This window comes from Mus musculus, chromosome 8 (assembly GCF_000001635.26).
Source record: "Mus musculus strain C57BL/6J chromosome 8, GRCm38.p6 C57BL/6J".
NCBI lineage: Eukaryota > Metazoa > Chordata > Mammalia > Rodentia > Muridae > Mus > Mus musculus.
The window spans coordinates 108,673,791-108,693,867 of record NC_000074.6 but is presented as its reverse complement, the minus strand read 5'-3'; the positions used below and the strand labels follow the sequence as shown (position 1 = coordinate 108,693,867).

At 45.4% G+C, this 20,077-nt stretch overlaps 1 protein-coding gene and 1 long non-coding RNA gene across 2 annotated transcripts in view; one reads left to right on the top strand and one right to left on the bottom strand.

The window, feature by feature from the left end:
- The window catches only part of Zfhx3 (zinc finger homeobox 3), a 682,326-nt gene that overhangs the window by 267,769 nt on the left and 394,480 nt on the right, over positions 1–20,077 (bottom strand). Inside the window, exon 4 of the mRNA XM_030243257.1 lies at positions 19,266–19,626. The gene's annotated coding sequence lies outside the window, so the exon portion shown is untranslated. The remainder of the gene's footprint in view (positions 1–19,265; positions 19,627–20,077) is intronic.
- Positions 258–16,262, top strand: Gm42043. The gene is made up of 3 exons (XR_879166.2): positions 258–575; positions 11,232–11,349; positions 15,999–16,262. It is a non-coding gene; the product is annotated as a predicted gene, 42043 (long non-coding RNA).

The following is a 20,077-nucleotide window of genomic DNA, read 5'->3' as shown; positions in this document are numbered from 1 at the left end:
TAGTTCATCACTCCTCACTCGTGAGAGGAGCTAACGGGGTGAGGGTAGAGAAATGGCATCTACAAACATCTTGCCCCACCCCCACCCCCATTCCCCTGATGCAACTAAAGCCCACTTTCTGGTCACCTCCTAAGTCTAACAACAGACACACTGGATGCCCCAATTCATCTTGAAGTACAGTGCGTCCTGCTCCAAATGCGCCAGAGATGGTTGGAGAAATCAAATGGGGAGAGAAAAGGCAAGGGAAGAGGTCTTGTGTCTCCGGTGGGGGAGCAGTCTCTTCTTGTATCTACTTGGTAGATACACCCTGCTGCTCTTTTAGGACTACTGAGGCCTCCCTGTTTGTCTGGCACCATCCAGGTTACACTCAGGAACCCTCTCCAGCCCAGAAGACAGACACAGCTGATGGGCCTATTTCTCATGGGCCTTGGCCAAATTCCCACAAGGAGAGAAAACAAGATGTACTGTTCTGATCCAAAATTAATACGCACTGGAATGGCCTAAAAGAGAATTTCACCAGACATACAGAGAGAGGCCTTACTTCCAGGAATGTGAGCCCACACATCACAGCCAAGGTGAGAGCTGTCTGGATAAAACAACTTTTTTTCTTCTTTATTTGTTTTTTTTTTTTTTTTTTTTTTTTTTTTTGAGACAAGGTCTCTCTACATAGCCTTGGCCTCTCCCAGGCTGGCCTGGAACTCACAGAGATCCACCTGCTTCCGCATCCAGAGTGATGGGATTAAAGGCCCACTCCACCACTCCTGTCAGATCAAGTTTTCAGATGTGTCCTTTGAATTTGAACATGCCCTAAATTCTTACCATGCCTTGCTGGGGGAACCCATTTATATTTCTTAAAGAGCTGTGCTTGCAAAGCCGTGTTTTGTCTCAAGAAAGCCCATTAAGCAACCTAAGTTGTCCTTGAATTCCCAGTCTCCCTGTCTCAGCCCCATGTGTGCTGGGATTACAGTGGGTGCCACTGAGCCCAGTAGCAACTGCCTTTTGACTGTCTGTGTGGCTTCCGTCCCTCACTGTGACACTGAAGTCACACACTGAGCTGTATTAGATTCTTGAACATTTTGAATCCTCCAGTTTGTAATGACAACATCTGAGTTTCATTCCGAATTGCCCTTTCCAATCCAGCCCTAACCTAGACCCCTCTGACCTGTCTAAGCACTAAGACAAGCTTAGCTTGCAGTTCATTTCTCCCCCCACCCCCCCACCCCAACCCCGTCCCTCAAAATCAAACTGACTCTAAACTCCTTGGGCTAATTACAAAGAAGCAAATCCCGTTCAATCTTGGAGCCTGTTCCTTGGGCTCTAAGAACACAATCTACCTAGGCTCAGAGAGGGAAAACCTGCTCATTGAGGATAAAGCAGAGCCGAAAGGGTGAAGCCATCGCCACTGCCTCCCCCAGCAGGCTGCCTTTATGGAGTCTATTTCCAGTCTGTTTACCTGGCAAGGACCACGTGACCAGCCCAGAAGGAAATGCTGACATCATTGTCTCTCGCTCTCTCCCTCTCTCTCCTCTCCTCTCCTCTTCTTCCTCTTCCTCTCTTCCTCTCTCTCTCTCTCTCTCTCTCTCTCTCTCTCTCTCTCTCTCTCTCTCTCTCCCCCTCCCTCCCTCCCTCCCTCTCTCTCCCTCCCTCCCTCACACGTGTGCGGCTCGCCTCTCAGCCAGCATTCCCGTATCCCTCCTCCCATCCATGGCCTGAGCGCCCCTCCCCCAACACTCATATATCTCTCCCACTTATTTCTGCCTTTCTCACGCCACGCGCTCGCCTTTGTTTTCCCTTTTCAGAGGCTGTCTCGGAGAATATCCTGCACACACACACACACACACACACACACACACACACACACACACACGCTGGCTTTTTTTCCTTTTCCTTCTCCATCCAGCCCTTCCTCTTTCAATATCACTCAGATCTGTGGCCATTGAGTGTTCAGTGCGTTTTTAAAATGCACTTCCTCTTTAGCTATATCTTTGCAATTTCTAAATTAAAAGGATGGTGGTGGTGGAGGGGGACAACAAACCTTTTAGACAGCCCAGAGAACCTTTCAGGCCAGGGCAGGATGCGGGGCCAGAGTCGGGGAGCAAAGCTACACCGTCCAGCCATTCAATTTCCTGGTCCAGTGGCCTTCAAGATTTAGGGGTCGGGGGTTTGGTCAGACGTGGCCTTTTTATTTATTTATGATCAGGCTTTTCCTGGCTACAGTCCTATATTTTTATCATAGCTGCTGGCCACGGGTGTCCTTCCTTCCCCTACATCCAGTCTGTGCATGCCAACGGAGCAAGGCAAATGGACCCTGGATTTTTTTTTTTTTTTTTTTTTTTTTTGCTAGTCCTTGATCAGTGAGGGTGTGAAGAGGCGGCTTCTTCCAGCCAGGAACTTCACAAGCTGGAAAACCCGGACGACGGCACAGCGGCTTGCAGTAGCCAATGCAGGTGCCTCCTGCCTGTTCAAAGGGCTATTTATAAGTAGGACTGTGTGGCACGGCTGTGGGGTCCAGCTGTTCTGGAGACGCTTCTTGGTGCACATGGGCGCAGCGCCAAAGCATGCAGCGTGGAGGAAATGTTTAATAAAGACGTGGGAGCCTCCGTCTGTTTATTTATTCTCACCAAAAAGGTGGACAGAGGGTGTCCCTGGAAATAGCTTTGAAAGCAGACAGCAAGGTATCCAGGCCCAGCCAGGGCAGTAAAGGAAAACTCCCTGGCCAAAGAGGGAGGCAGGCTTGGCTCCTCCCCCCTCCCCTACCCCAGATGGTTATCTGGGCTTGTCTACCTTGTACTGTGGGGGTGGGAGGGGGAGGGGGAGAGGGGGAGGGGGAGAGAGAGAGAGAGAGAGAGAGAGAGAGAGAGAGAGAGAGAGATGGAAAGGTCACACCAGAGAGAGACTATTAAGAAATCATTAGTTAGGTGTGAACTTCTCATTCGTAACACTTGCAAAGGTGGGACTCTGCTGGGAGAGCCTAGTAATGGAGGACGGGTGTGTTTACTGCTGCTTCATTCTGTGGAAAGTCTCACATAGAACATTCCTGAAGGATGATCGCAGATGAGACCTTGAACTGTGGTATAGTGGTCGTCCATGTTTGGCTGTGTCTCTGATTCCTGCAAAGATAACTAACTGCCAGTACTGTGTAGCCAGCCAGGGAGAGTTGGGACCTTGTAAGGTTGCCTTCTCAGAAACCTGTTTGCTCAAGCTGGTGGAAGGGATTGGCAGTCATAGATATACCTCCTACAGACTCATCAGGACCTAAGTCTTCCTTGAACATGCCAGGGATCTAGAACTTTCTGTGGGCTTTACATATTTGCTATGACGTCTAACTTTAAACTTCCAAATGTTATAGGCTACATACTTGTCTTTGTCTAATAGACAACCAGCCCCTGTTGACTGAATGAATTCAGGGGTTCTGGTCCCAAATAAAAATGGGGTTAGAGGGTCTTCTCGGTGTTATCTGTGGTCTTTCGATTTCCTACTCTGGACCCTCAGAGGTGGGTTTTGAGGTGTTTGTGAAAGTGAACCCCACCATATCCAATTCTCATCTATCTTTTCAAAAAGGTAGAATACAGTCATAGCTACCCACAGTGGTACAGAGGATGAGAGGATGAGAGGGATGAGAGGGAGGATGCAGAACAGGAGGAGGAAAGGGATGGTATTAGATGTTGTTTTTTCTTACTATGGCACCTCTCAACTTTGGAATGGTCTAGGGATCACTGCTGGAGTTCACTTCCTCTCGTAAGCCCTGGTCCCCAGCCTCCCGTCCCCCTTTTCAAATTTAGCTCATAATGTAGGGGATGGACTCATTCATACAGCCAGGCCTAGCCCGGCTTTCACTATTCAGCACTGTGGCTACACGGGAGATGCGCTTCTATCTGAATAGATTGGCATTCATGGGACGGGCTCCTCCACCTGCTTCCTGGCAGAGAGACACCATATGGAGTAGACATTGCACATGTCTCGGCAAATGCCCACACCGCTAATTGGTACTCGGGGATATGGCCATGGTGGAGAAGGGGGATAATGATAATGGTGATAATGATGACAGTGATGATGACCACACTGATTGCAAATAATGATTGCAGTCCTGAGCATAAAGACATGCTCAGCCCAGACGGAAAGAGTGGGTGAATGAGTCTGGCTTAGGAGTCCCACTGACTGCCTCGATAAGATCTGGTTTTCTGTTATTTCAGATGCATAGTCGTTCTATCCTGACTTACTTAAAACAAAACAAAACGCATACTCTTGGAGGTGAACAGATGGCTCAGTGGGTAAAGTGCTTGGTGTTCAGGTAGGAAGACATTCCCAACACCTACATAAAAAGCCATATGTGGTATATAGGCCTATAACTCTATTCCATCACTGGGGACAGAAGAGACATCAAGTAAGTCAGTCAGTCTAGCCAAAATGGACATCTTCAGGGCCAGTGAAAGCACCTGTCTCAGTAAATAGGGTGGAGCTCAAGAGAGGGAGACCTCTGGCCTCCATATGGATAAGCATGGGTGAGCACATACATGTATATACCATACACACACATACACATGCACACACATACATACACACATACACACACATACACACATATACAAACATACACGCACATACACACATATACACACATACACACATACATACACATACACACATATACACACATGCACATACATACATACATATACACACACATATACATACACATATACACACATACACACATATACACACATACACACACATACACACATACATGCACATACATACATACATATACACACATACATACACATATACATACACATATACACACATACACATGCACACACATACACATATACACACATACATACACATATGCACACATACACATATGCACACATACATACACACATATACGCACACATACACACACATATACACACATACACATACACACATACATACACATACACACAAATATACACATACACACACATACACACATATGTTCACATACACACACACACATACACACACACACACACACACACAGTTCTCATGTTAAAACCAAAACCAAAACATAATCTGAACTTTTAGGAACATGGCCAGGACAGAAGCAACTTGACAAGTGACCAAGGTTGGACTGGTAAATCCCTTTCTGCCCTAAGTACAAATGGAAAGCTATGGTTTGTTGACCTACTGGTGATGTCCTTTCTCTTCCTCTCCCTCTCTCCTTTCTACCACTCTCCTCGATTTTCTCTCCTCTCTCAAGATAAGTGGCCAGGGTAGAGAAGCAATGCTGGTAACTCAGGCCAAGTGCACGTTCCAAGTTAAAAGCATTTTTAAAAAGTCTGCAAGCCAGAGATGGGTGTGTCATCAGTGATATACAAAATGCAAATGAATAAACCCATTCAGGAAACATAGAGGGAAGTAGGCCATTGCAAGAAAGAACTACCTGGAGAACATCTTGAATCAATCCTTCTCCTCTCCCCTCCCTTCCTCTCTCCCCCCCTATTCCCTTCCCTTCCCTTCCCTTCCCTCCCCTCCCCTCCCCTCCCCTCCCCTCCCCTCCCCTCCCCTTCCCTCCCACCTCCCTCCTTCCCTTTCCTTCCTTCCCCTCCCCTCCCCTCCCCTCCCCTCCCCTCCCCTCCCCTCCCCTTCCCTCCCACCTCCCTCCTTCCCTTTCCTTCCTTCCCCTCCCCTCCCCTCCCCTCCCCTCCTCTCCCCTTCCCTTCCCTCCCACCTCCCCTCTTCCCTTTCCTTCCCTCCCACCTCCCCCCTTCCCTTTCCTTCCCTCCCCTCCCCTCCCCTCCCCTCCCCTCCCCTCCCCTTCCCTTCCCTTCCTGTCTCCTCCTTCTTTCTTTTGTGTGTGTTCTGGAGGGAGGGGGACATATGCCTGCCACAGCTCTATCTCTGTTCATCAAAATTGGTAGCAAGCATTTTCAACCACTGAGACATCTCGAAGCCCTTAATATAGTTTTTTAAAGAAGTTTTTAAAAAATGAAAAAGAAAATGAAACAAAACCCAGAGTGGAAAAAAAAATCACTGGAACTTGGCATTTAGACCCAGGGCTCCAGTGAGACACGGGTGCCCTCCGGCGCTTAGTGACTTCATCTTTGGAGTAGGTGTTCTCCTTGTAAAGTGGAGATAACAGTACACCATACCCCACTGGGTTGTTTTAGGATTAAATGAGATAGCAAATATGAAACATCTCACACAATGCCTGGTACGTGGCAGGTGTTTGATAGTGATTAATAATATCCTGGTAGTCTTCACCTGTTTGGCACCACAGGGTTGGAGTGTGAAGATCAAATGGTTGTGATAGGGCTGGCTACACAGAGGGACCAACACAAACCAAAGATGGTTTTTGTAGGGATTATTTGACTCTGGGCTAAGTGTAATAGTTTTGTGGCAATGTGGCAATGAGATAAAGAGAAATTATCAAGGACAAACTTTCTCTCCATACAGGCGCCTGGTAGCACTCATTGTAGCTGTTACGTTTTTGAAACATGGAGCACCCAAGTATCTGCCTAGCCGACATCCCTAGGAAAGATAGCAAGATTAAATAGCTTAAACTGGTGGGACTATTCTTAAAATATTTGGATTTGCAAAAAGAAAGAACATGGAAATACAAGGGATAATTATAAAAATAATATAGCCATTGTTACTAGCAATAGATGTCCTCCTGAGACAGAACTGTTAAAACTTTTTTAAAAAGTTCTTTTAAAACGGGCTTTCATGTAGCCTAGGCTGGACTTGAACTTGCTATATAGCCAATAATGGCCTCGAACTCCGGATCTTTGTCCCTGCTTCTGGAACACGGAGATTGCAGGTATGCACCGTCACACCTGAACCCAGGGCTTCATACATGCAAAGCAAGCAGTCTGTTCAATAAGCCATCCCTCCCATCCTAAGCCAGAATAGAATTTCTAGCAACACCTTTCCCCTTTGAAATGATACAGGACAGCAGATTTATTTCCACACAGCTCACTTGTGTTATTTCTTGCCTTTAGTTTTCTTTTTCTGTCTTGGGGTGATAGCCTGGAAACCATGCTATTGGGAAGTTCTAGCAGGGGGTTGAATACTCTAACCACCAATACTCACCCGATTTCATAGTAAAGACATATACTCATAACCAGTCTCTCTAAGCATTTCTGAATGATGATGATCAAACCTACAAAGGACAAACATGTCGGATGTTTGTCAGAATCCATAGGCTCCTTTGAAGGAAGCAACCAATATCTTTTTCCCTCAAAGCAAGAGGTCAGCATCTATCTGTTGCTATGACTCTCAGAGGGTCGGGGCCGGGAGGTGAGGTTGGAAGCCATGCTATTGAATCCGGATCTCTGCAGTGGAGTGCAAGTACCCTCTGGACATCTAATGCCTATCTCCAAATTTTCAGAATTTATTGACAAAGATGTTGGATGGATGGAGCAGGTTAGAGCACCTTGCTAAATAAAATACAGAATACATTTATCATCCCCACCCCCCTCAATCTGCTAAAATCTTGTTACTCTTTCATGGAGGGGAATGAATCAGTTTGACAGGACTCGCTCTGTCCGTCAAGCAATCTAAGTCCCCAATACCAGTTCTACTACGGATTATTCTAGAAATGATGGTTTAGCAATATTTTCCCCCCAGGTAATGTTGCAGATTTAGGACATTACAAACCTCCCCTTTCCTTTTAAAAATAGAGGCATGAAACCTGCTCTCTTTGTCTTTCCAAATTTCTTTAGAATGAAGTGATTTTTCCCCCTGACTTTAACAGATTCTCTCAAAATCAACATTGCCTTGCAAACAATAACAAACAAACAAACAAACAAAACCCAAACAAGCCAAAATCCTACTTTTAAAATGTATAGGCCAGCTTTTATTGTTGATTCTGCAAAAAAAAAAAAAAAAAAAAAAAAAAACCAAAAAAACCAAAACAAAACAAAACAACAACAAAAAAAACACTATGAGGAAGCAAACGGCCAAGGTACGTGACCTGTGCATTGACAAGCCCATTTCCAGATATTGTCCATGCACTTAGCATTTCTGAAGAGGTTTCGGAAATGAATGGGTTCAAGGCCAGAGACAGGTATAGTGAATTTTCAGATTGTGTCTGCTTTGTAAATGTCATGGTCAAAGCCATGATTTTCCAGAAACATTTCAAACCTACTAGGAAGCAAATGAGAAAAATATATGAAGGACCTTAGTGTTTCTAGCTCTTACTGTAAATTATAGCGGACCCCAAGGGTTACAAATTTCCTGAAATCTCTGAGCTTAGTAAAAATTCAACATTTCCAGAATATACAATGCATGGACACAACTTCAAAATCATAAAACAACAACAACCAAAAACCCAACTCTGTGAAGATTGCAATGGGAGTCCAATGGTGATATGATCAAAATTAATTTTCTGGTGTCTTGGGTACTTCTGTCTATCTTTAGGGTTTGGGATTTTCACTTCAAGGAAGACAGACACTTGTTCACGAGCTCTGAAACAAACCAAGCATAGTAGTATATGCCTGTAATCTCCCTGCTGGGGAACCTGGAACAGGATAGCCAAGAGTTTCAGGCCAGTCTGGGCTTCATAGTAAGTTTCAAGCTAGGCTGGCTTATGTGGTGAACTGAACTCTGGTCTTTAAAAAAAAAGAAGGAAGCCAGGAGTGGTGGTGCACACCTATAATCCCAGCACTCAGGAAGCAGAGGCAGGTGGATCTCTGAGTTTGAGACCAGCCTGGTGTACAGAGAGTGTTCCAGGACAGCCAGGGCTACACAGAGAGAAAGAGAGACCCTGACTTAAATAGCCAATGTGTGTGTGCACACACACACACACAGTATCTGTAAAGTATGTGCTTGGTTGCATGTATTTGTAATCCCAGCACACTTGGGTGTGCTACCTAGCCTTGACTTCTTGGCAAGCTCTAGGGCAGTGGAAGACTCTTCTCACATTCTGTCTTTAAATGTCCAATCCCCCCCCCCCCCAGCTTTCAACCTCCCCAGGGCTGGGATTTCAGTTGCACTACCATGCTTGGCTTACACAGTGCCTGGGCTTTGTGTATGCTAGGCAAACGTTCTACCAACTGAGCTACACAGCCAGCCCCTCTCCTATCTGTCTTTACTATCTCTTTGTTTCAATGCCTCTTACTTAGGATTGCTATTGCTGTGCTGAAACCTATGGCCATAAGCCATGTAGAGAGGAAAGGGTTTGTTTCACTCATGTTTCCATTTAACAGTACATCACTGAAAGTAGTCAGGGCAGGACCTCAAACAGGGCAGGAGCCTGAAGGCAGGAGCAGAGGTCATGGAGGAAAGCTGCTTACTGGCTTGCTCCACATAGTTTCTTTAGCCTGCTTTCCACCCAGGACAGCTAGCCCAGACTGGTACCGCCCACATTAGGCTGGGCCCTCCCACTTCAATCAGTAACTAAGAAAATGCTCACTGAGAGCCTGATCTCTGAAGGCATTTTTTTTTTCAACTGAGGTACCCTCTTCTCAGATGACTATGGCTTGTATGAAGTTGACATAAAACTAACCAGCACAGAACACTATACTCTATTCTCTCTTACTAAACCAGAGACCTAGGGTGTTGCTCAGTGGTAGAGCACCTGCTTTGCATGCACTAAGCCCTGAGTTTGATCCTCAACAGCACAAATAGCAGATGTTTTGATTCTTCTACCTATTCAGTGTGTTATCCTCTTATTCATTAAGCAATGCTAAAAGAACTTTTTATTATGTATAATTTTTGGTGCTGTCAGATTCTTGTCCATGTTGAGTTATATGCTTTCCAGCTGGGCTACATCTCCAATCTAATGATTCATTTAAGCGTGTTCTCCGGCCATCTTGAACCCCTCCAGTGCGGTTGACGGCTCTGACCACTCAAGAAGGATGGTTGCTATTTTGAGTCTAAATTGATTCTCTTGGTCATCTTGTGAGGCCACCCAGAACAAGTTTAATTTCCTGACTCGGATGATTCTTTTTCTATCTTGCGATATTTCGGAGTGACTGTCACTTCCTTCAACTGTTGGTCACATGATTAGGTTCTGGGGTCCTCTGCTGTCTTGTTTCCTCTTTGAGTCTCAGAGAGTTGATTCAAGATCTAGTATAAACCCTGAGCCGGGTATGGTGGTGCATACCTTTAATCCCAGCACTTGGGAGTCAAAGGCAGGGGGATTTCTTGAGTTAGAGTCCAGCCTGGTCTAAATAGCAAGTTCTGGGACAGCAGGGGCTACAGAGAGAAACCTTGTCTGAAACAAACAAACAAACAAACAAACAAAAGCAAAAACAAAACAAAAAAAGTTAGCTATAAAACCTTGAGATTTTCATGACTCCCTTGGGAGAGTAAGGTTTTCACATCTCCTGTTCTCCTCCTTATACCCTGCTCAATGCAACTGTATGCTTAGGAGGCAGCTCTTGAGGTGTGAGCGCGGGAGCTCCTCACACACACAGTTTGTAGCAGCCTCTGCTGAGATATTTAAATACAGTCCCAGTCTTGGGCCTCACTTTATACTTGCTGAATAGGAAAGTCTGGAGAAGCATCATACACCTACATATTAAGAAAATATGACAATGGCTTCTTGATTTCCCAAATATCTACTTATTTAGAGGCAGGACTTCACAATTCCAGCTATCTTAGAATTTACTGTCTAGACCAAGCTGGCCCCTTATAGAGATCTTCTGGCCTGTTCCTCCTGAGTGCTAGGATTTAAGGTGTGTGCCACTATGCCTGGCTTGACTCCTTTGTTTACATGATTCCTCATGTAGTGTGTGTGTTCATGTATGTATGTATGTATGTATGTATGTATGTATGTATATGTGGAGGCCAGAGGTCAATGTGAGGCATCCTCTACAATTATTCTCCACCTTATTTTTTGAGACCAGGTCTCTCACTGATCCTGGAATGCACCACTTCCAGATGCCTACAATGGCTAACCAGTAACCTCCAGAGATCCTCTTCTTGCTGCCTTCCCAATGCTATAGTCTGAGCCTGACTTTTTATATGGGTGCTGTAGATCCAGACTCGGGTCCTCATGTGTGTAGGACAAGCATTTTATTTATTTTATTTTATTTATTTTTTATTTATTTATTTTTTATTTATTGACAAGAATTTTATATGACGAGCCACCTCCCCAGCATCACCGATTGGTTCTTAGATGCACCAGAGGTTTGAAAATAGAAACGGTCCAAGACTTTCCCCATGCAACTCGTTGCCTACGTTTATAGAAGTGAATTTTTAGTAAGTAATTATTTAATTGTTTTGTTGTGCCTTAGGTACTGCTCAGGGCCTTACACGGAGAGGCAAGCACTCTACCACTGAGATACACTCCGAGCAGAGCCAGACCTACCATGAATGAACCGGTGAATGTGGGACCATGCTACATTTGACATGGTAGGGTTTCGTATACTGCTCCGTCCTATAAATAAAAAAAAAATCTCTTGAGATCTTAATTCTATAACAAGATTTCATGACTACTACACACATACACACACGGAGTAAGAAAAAAAAAAAAGAAACAAAACCTTAATGCCACAATACTGATAGTCTCTTCTATGTTGATACAGATGATAAGAAATGGCGACACACAAGCCCACATTTAGTCCTTTTCCCCTCTGATAAAGGACACATCCACAAGCATCAGGTTAACTGACTCTTTGTCTGCTGCACTTCCCTGATCTCCTGGGTTGAACTAATGTCAAAAACTCCATTTGCGCATGCACTTCAGAGCATGGGCTCAGGTAATGGGCTGTGACCGTGAGCTTCTACCACATAGGTGGTAGGAGCGTTGTCTTGTCATTATCTACCTGTTGATACTCTAGACTAGCTATCAAAGTCCCCAGGCATCCTTAAATGCGTCACAGTAGCTAACATAGCAACTTTCCTTTAAATAGTTGAAAGAGCATCAGATGAATAATTATATTTTTCTTTCTTTCTTCTTTCTTTTTCTTTCTCTTTCTTTCTTCTTTCTTTCTTTCCCTCTTTTTCTTTCTTTCCTTCTCTCTCTCTCTCTCTCTCCCTCCCTCCCTCCCTCCCTCCCTCCCTTCCTTCCTTGCTTCCTTGCTTGCTTGCTTGCTTTCTCTCTTCTATACCAGATGTGAACAGATTCTGCTGTGGACCAAGTAATTAGAAATATATATATTTATTTTATTTTATGCTGGGCATAGTGGTGCATGCCTTTAATCCCAGCGCTTGGGAGGCAGAGGCAGGAGGATCACTGTGACTCCCAGAATCTTGTGCTTTTTAGGCATAGAGAAGTGGTGTGCCTGGACAGATCACCAAGTTCTCTGGGACTTCTCTTAGTCACCACTCGTATAAATGAACTCAGTAAGTTAAAGGTAATCCTTGAAACGAGGAATGAAGAAACCCTTAGGGAATGACAGTGCCTGAAACAGGACAGCTTGCTGGAGATCTGTGGCCGTGGCCAAGTCAGACATAATAAGGGTTTTTATGGGCTTAGTTCTATGAGAACCCTAGTGATGGCACAGACATCATATATCAATAAGATGTGATCACTGGATAAGGTAAATCAGCTTCTTTCTGCATCATAGCTCTTCCATTGATCACATACCTGAGTGATCTCCTGGCATAGAAGACAGGCTGGGTGAGCAGCCGTGGAAGACTGACAAAGGTCTGTGGCTACCATGGGCCAGGTTATACACACACACACACACACAAACACACACACACACACACACACATATATATATATATATATATAATACATATATTATATTTTGCTGGGCATAGTGATGCATGCCTTTAAATCCTAGCACTTGGGATCTCTGTGAATTTGAGGCCAGCCTGGTCTACAGAGTGAGTTCCAGGATAGCCAGGGCTACATAGAGAAACCCTGTATCGAAAAGTCAAGAAATAAAAAAATATTCAGTGTGTGTGTGTGTGTGTGTGTGTGTGTATACACATTCATGTGCCACAGCACATATATGGAGATCAGAAGATCACTCGTATGATCCGGTTCTCTCCTTCCACCAGGAGTCAAGCTCGGGTAGTCAGGCTTGGCAGCAAGTACCTTTGCCCACTTAGCATCTATCTGGATGTGGGCTTTGTTTGTTTTTGAGACAGGTCACACTCTCTTTCCTACAGTAGACTGGAACTCATTATGCAGTCCCGGCTGGCTTTCAATTTTGTCTCAGACTCCTCAGTATTGGAATTGCAGCCCTGGGCCACCAAGCCTGCTTCTTGCTTCTTTCTTATAAGTGGTGGAAAACACCACAAATGCTCTACAGTTTTCCAATAGGAAAGCCTTACCCTCAGGGGTTACATACCACATGCACACAATGTCTAAGGCAGTGCCTTTGCAGGCAACTTTGTCTTTATCCTCAATCTCAGGGTGGTAGAGGCCAAGGATGCTAAAGAATATTCTATCACACACACAGGATATTCCTTCTTCCATCAGAAAATTATCAAAATATCAACAGTGAGCTATGCATGGAGGTATACAGCTTTATCTCTAGCACGAGGGAAACTGAAGCAGGAAGTTGGCAATTTCCAGGCTACACTGGGTTATATGATGATATCCTGTTAAAAAACTGAAACCCCAAGCCAACTAAATAAAAATAATTTTAAAAAATTACTAAAATCTCCATAAAGATGTTCAACTAAAAATTTCCCAAAACGATGCTCTTGAGATATCCAGATGTGGAGCTGTATGTGGCTCTAGTCCCAATCTAGAAATCCTGGCTGCCTTATAGACTCATGAAACGACCCACTACGAGTCTGTAAAGACACTCACAGGGGAGAAACTGCCATACCTAGTAGTTCTACGATGAAGTATCAGTTTGAAGGTTGAAAGCTGAAACCAGTGGCTGCTTTGGATGTCAATGTGGAAAGGCAGTAGAAAGCCCTGGAACACACATCCTAGCTACAGTTGGCATGCAGAGTATGCCTGGATAGATGCCTAATGAACCCCACCCAGAAGGCAAACTGTCTGAGGAAGGACTTCTTTTTTTTTTTTAATACTTTTTATTAGGTATTTTCCTCATTTACATTTCCAATGCTATCCCATAAGTCCCCCATACCCTCCCTCCCACTCCCCTACCCACCCACTCCCCCGTTTTGGCCCTGGCGTTCCCCTGTACTGGGGCATATAAAGTTTGCAAGTCCAATGGGCCTCTCTTTCCAGTGATGGCCAACTAGGCCATCTTTTGATACATATGCAGCTAGAGTCAAGAGCTCCGGGGTACTGGTTAGTTCATAATGTTGTTCCACCTATAGGGTTGCAGATCCCTTTAGCTCCTTGGGTACTTTCTCTAGGTCCTCCATTGGGGGCCCTGTGATCCATCCAATAGCTGACTGTGAGCAGAAAAAGGACTTCTATATGATATTTGTAAGACCCATGCTCCTAGTTACAAAATAGGCTCTCCATGACTGATTCTATAGCTGTACCGCCATGCTGTGAGAACCCAGGAATGTGAGATGGATGTTCATCAAATGTATCAATGAAAAGGGGGCTGCTTTTCACTCTGACCCCTGGAATGTCTTCCTTTTACTGGAGTGAAAAGGGGTCTCACTTTGCTGGGAGTCCCTGGACCATACACACCCATTTCCCCTCCAACATTTTGATATGGCTAAGATTTTAAACATCACCAGTTGTAAATATTATGTGGAAGCTGGTAGATTTAGTGGAGCCTCCGGATGCCCACTGAGATATGATAACTCTAATTAAAAATGGAGGGGGGACAGATTAGAATGTCACAGGACTCTATAAGCAAGTAGCATCCCTCCATTTACTTTCTTGGCGGTTACTCTGTTCCTCTTACTTTGAGCTCTTTTCAGTAATGAAGAATGGGGTCTCCAAACTCGAGTACATTCCTGAGTGTTCATATGGCTTGAAGACCAGGACATACTTGTATGTATGCAGGGGAAGGAGCAGTCATGCATAGATGCATGTGTGTGGAGACCAGGGAAGGACACTGAATGTCCTGTGAGACTGCTCTCTGATTTATTGCCTTGAGACAAGGCCTCAAATTGAAATACTCCACAGTACTGAGGTATGTATGCAGCCATGCCCAAGCTCTTACACAGGTGTTGGGGATTTGAACTCAGTTCCTTATCTTTGCATAACAAATACCCTTACCCTCTGATTCATCGTCCTAGACCAAGGAAATATGTCAAGTTATAAGGGATAAAATCCTTTTAAAACCAAGACAGATTCCCATCTCATTTTATAACCTACACTCACATCACTATTATTTATAGCCTGGAATATAAAAAGATTACCTGAATGTCAAATGAAGGTTTGGAGAAGAACAAGTGGAGAGTTACTCGGACAGATTGAGAGTCAGAGAGCCAAGCTCAAACAAAACGATGGGGAATGGCATGGTGAGTTAAAATACTATTGTGTGAATTCATATAACCAATGAGGTTCAAACCATTGTCGGGTAGGTCTTGGAAGTTCAAGGTAATCAAATGTATAGGCTCAGAAGATCAGGGAGACTGAGACAGAGGCAGTACTATCTGGAGGAGCTACTTGTACCAAATGAAAGTGACCCTTCTTCCCTCTATAGTAATATCCAGGCAGATAGTGACTGGAGAGCCTTGACACCATGGGTGTTAGGGGTTGGGGGTGAGGTTGAAAGGGAGGTCACAGTCCTCTGAATCCATGATCAGGGCGCAGGACCAGAGTATAACCAGAAAGAGCCAGAAGCAGAAAGCCATGATTCATTACAAGGCCTGTGAATTTGGACACAGCATAGCCCTGGGCATAGATTTTAACAGGCTGCACAGACATACATTAGATTTCAAAATCAAAAATTGTGTCACAAGTTAGGTGTTGAGTTTTATCTCCTAATCCAGACAGATCTTTTCCTTCCTTCCTTCCTTCCTTCCTTCCTTCCTTCCTTCCTTCCTTCCTTCCTGTCTTTCTTTTCTTTTCTTTTTTTTTTTTTTAGAAAAGGCCTCGTGTATTCCTGGCTGGCCTCAAACTTGCTATTATAGCCAACGACAACTTGTTTGTTTTGGTTTTGGTTTTTGAGGCAGGGTCTCTCTTTTATAACCCTGGTCATCTTGGTATGTTCTAGCAGGCTGGACTTGAAACTCATTGAGATCCCCTGCTTTTGCCTCCTAAGTGGTGGGATTAAAGGCATGCATCACCTCGCTTGGCTTCAAGGACAACTTCAAATCCCTCATCTTCCTGCTTCTATCTCCCGGGAGTGCTAGAATCCTAGACGGGCTCCACCCTTTCTAGCTTATGTGATGCCAGGGCTTCCACGTGCTAGGTAAGTACTCTACGTATACTTTTATTTTCCAAGGAGACTGTGATGGTTTGTATATTCTTGCACCAGGGAGTGGCACTATTTGGAGGTGTGACCTGGTTGGAGTAGGTGTGTCACTGTGGGTGTGGGCTTAAGATCCTCACCCTAGTTGCCTGGAAGTCAGTCTTCCACTAGCAGCCTTTGGATGAAGACATAGAACTCTCAGCTCTGCCTGTGCCATAGGATGTCTGGATGCTGCCGTGCTCCCACCTTGATGATAATGGATTGAACCTCTGAACCTGTAAGTCAGCCCAATTAAATGTTGTTTTTATAAGACTTGCCTTGGTCATGGTGTCTGTTCACAGCAGTAAAACTCTAATTAAGACAGAGACATTATGGCAAACCACACCAGGGACCACTTTGTAGTCAAACAGAAGGCAGGAGCTGCATTCACCACTGAACTTTCGGTACTTAGCATGACTGGGGACAGGCATTTGACAGCAGAAGTCCCATCTCCAAGACTCGTCTCTAGAAAACATGAGCATACATACTGTCGGGTCTCTCACCTTTCAGACACGGAACCCAGGGATGTTTGCAACAGGGTTTTGTTGGCACAGGCTCGCCATCCCAGGACTCGGGAGGGAGGATCACACAAGTTGGAGGCCAGCCTGAACCACTAAAATGCTGCTTCAAGAAAAAGACAAAGAAAGATCCTGGCCAGTCCTCCTGGAGAACCCACCTTATGGAGATATACAAAGGAACTGGCAAAGGTCTCCAGTAGCACAGGACTGGCTCCTGATGCTCTTGTTGGCGGAACCCCAGGGAATCCCTCTTTCTTGGACCAGTTAGTAATGTGCCTTCCTGGAAGGCCAATACACAGTGTCACATGGGCCACAGTTTTACAAAGCCAGCCAATACCAGCCAAAGAAAGGCTGTGCCAGAACACTCCCAGCATCCAAGGCACTGGACCTTGCTGAGCTCCATCCTTCTGACCAGTCATGTTGGAAAGCCTGAACCATGATCTTACAGCTTTTGCTGACTATTCATGACAGGTGACTTGCTTCTATCTATTATTCGCTGATTGTCGTTGCTCAGAGGAGTTTGTTTGCCAATACAGGTCCTCTTCCCAAGATGATGGCAAGTAGCTTTTAAAAGCTTTGCTTCATTCTCAAAACATTGTCCATTGGCCATAGAGATGACCATAGCTGAAAGTGCTCTGAACCCCTGCAAGGACTTCTCAAGATGCTGGCTCGTGACATGGATGGTGCAGCTCTCGTCTACTTCCCTCTCATCCTAGCAAACCAATCCGCCCAGTCTTTTAAGAGCTTCAGCACGTGTCCTTCACCCTTAGCCACTCACGGGAATGATTCTGTCCCTATGAAAGCTATTCAGATAAAGTACATTGAAGTGTATTGGTGAACCTGAGTGTGCCGTAGATTGAGATCAGAGTCCAGAAATACTTGATGAAGAAGGTGTCTTTTATAAGACAGGGTTTTCATGTCATCCAGACTTGTCTTAAACTCTCTATGAAGCTAAGCATGATTTTGATCGTTCCATTCCTGCTTCCACTTCCTGGGTACAAGGATCACAGGCACGGGACCAAGTATTGGCCTTCCAGGAAGACACATTACTAACTGGTCCAAGAAAGAGGGATTCCCTGGGGTTCTGCCAACAAGAGCATCAGGAGCCAGTCCTGTGCTACTGGAGACCTTTGCCAGTTCCTTTGTACATCTCCATAAGGTGGGTTCTCCAGGAGGGCTGGCCAGGATCTTTCAGGTGTAGGTTGCTGGTGGGGATTGAACCAATACTTTCTCACATGGTAGGTAGGTACTGTATCTCCTGAGCTATATCTATTGTCAACCCCAGAAAGTATCATATAGATAGGTAAATCCAAATAAAGGACACTAGTGTCCAAATGAGACGGGGTAAGTCACCTAGCAGTGTGTCAGAGGACCGAGACGAGGTGAATGATACAACCTCGCTATAACCCAAACAATGTTTAGATCCATCTTCCTGATATTGTGTATTCACTGAAGAAGCATCACACACAGACACAGACACACACAGACACACACACCCATGATGAAGTTTTGTACCACATAGCCCCCAACTGTCTGAAGAAACCATCAGTCCTACTTAAACAATAGCCCATTTAAATTTAGAGCAGGAGAATCTGAGCCAGGCTCATCCCAGTCCACACCCGCTCCACCTCCCATGATCCCTCCCCCTCCAGAAAATCGAGTATTGTTTCATCCAGCCTTGTGTTGAAAGGAAGCCTCTCATTTGGCATTGACCTCGTGAGACAACTTTGGGGAGAGCAAAGAGTGGAGAAGAGAAAGATCCTGTTCTCACTGCAAACAGGAAAAGTAAAGAGGAAAAAAAAAAACAAAACAAAAAACACGCTGTCTCCCCACAAGGTTTTGCTGGACTGACCGTGAACTGTTCCGGTACATTCCATCAAATGGATGCCTTCATAGCGTCAAGCCAAGCGCGAACTCTGTGTCTGGGACTCCCACTCCAGGGACACACACGTAGGCCAATGGCACGCACACGCTTCTGCACTCGCACGCCCTGGGAGAGCACTTATACGGCCTCCATAAGACTAAGTAATAAACACTTTGTCTTCACCCTGCTATTTATGGGTTGCTTGGGGCATCCTGTTCTCTCCACTGCCTTTACCTGAACAGACGGCTCCCGCAGACTGGGAGTTTAATGGGGACAACAGTAAATCTGTGAGGCTTTGTGTACCCTCCCGTTCCTGCTTCCCCGACCACCCCGCTCTTTGCAGAGAAAGGCTGATCCACAACCATCCACTTAGTCTCGGGCTCCCTTCCTGCGGGTTAAAGCCCTTTCCCTTTGTCCCTGGGCCCTTGTCTTCTTCCTTCCTTTCAGACATCTCTCTAGGACATCTCTCTAAGCTATCCCTTTCTAGTTTGGCTCTCCCAGGCATCTCTTTTCTGTAGGCAGCGGTGGAACAAACAACTCTGCCAGCAACAAGACCAACTCAGAAAGCTCCCAGCCGGCTGCTCTCGCCCCAAAAGCTCTTGGGAAATGGCATGCATGCACACACAAAATCAAAGAGATGATCCAGCCTACCTGGCACTCACTTCCAAGTTCACTTAAAGGCCTTGTCCAGAGTGGCTGGGTTACCAGGAGGGATAGATGTTCATCTGGAAGCCAGACGTGTCTCCCAGACAGCAGATGTCAGACAGTTGCAAAAGAAGATGCTGGAAGAGCCCAGTGGATGCGGAACCACAGCTGATCGATCACCTTGGTCAGTTTGGGGAGATGGGGGACTTTGCTTCCTGTGGGGATTGTCAGGACTCTTGGGGTTGACAGGTCCCCTGAGGAGATGGAGTCACAGTTGTACGCTGACACCCTGCAGGCCATCACGCCAGACTGGAGCCCGGTCATCTCTCAGCCTCACCTTCATCTTGGGCCAAGTGGTTGGCTGTCTCTTGAAAACAGACAAGACAGAAAAGGGTGTGTTAACCTAGCCTCTGCCCACCTAACGCAGTTCGCCATTGCAGTTCCGATTAAATACAGGACATTATCTCACTGTAATGCCCTCCTGGCGGGGTTCCCAGGAAAATTCTAACTAATCATAAAAATAGAAAGAAAAACGCAACCTAAATTCCATTCCTCGTCTTAAATGAGTGATGTGTTCGCTTTTATTTATTTTTCTGGAAGCGAGGCGGGAAAAGAAAATGAATTTTGGGGCTTAGAAAAACAAGCTACTAACAGTACTAAGTATAGCTGAGCAGTGGTGCAGACAGCTCTGGGCTGGCGGACGGAGTGGGCATAGCATGGGTGCATCCTGGCTGCAAACTTGGAGTATAATTCTGGAGCACCTGGCAGTGTGTTGTCACAGCAGGGTAGAAGATGGACAGAGGTGTGGAGCTGAATGC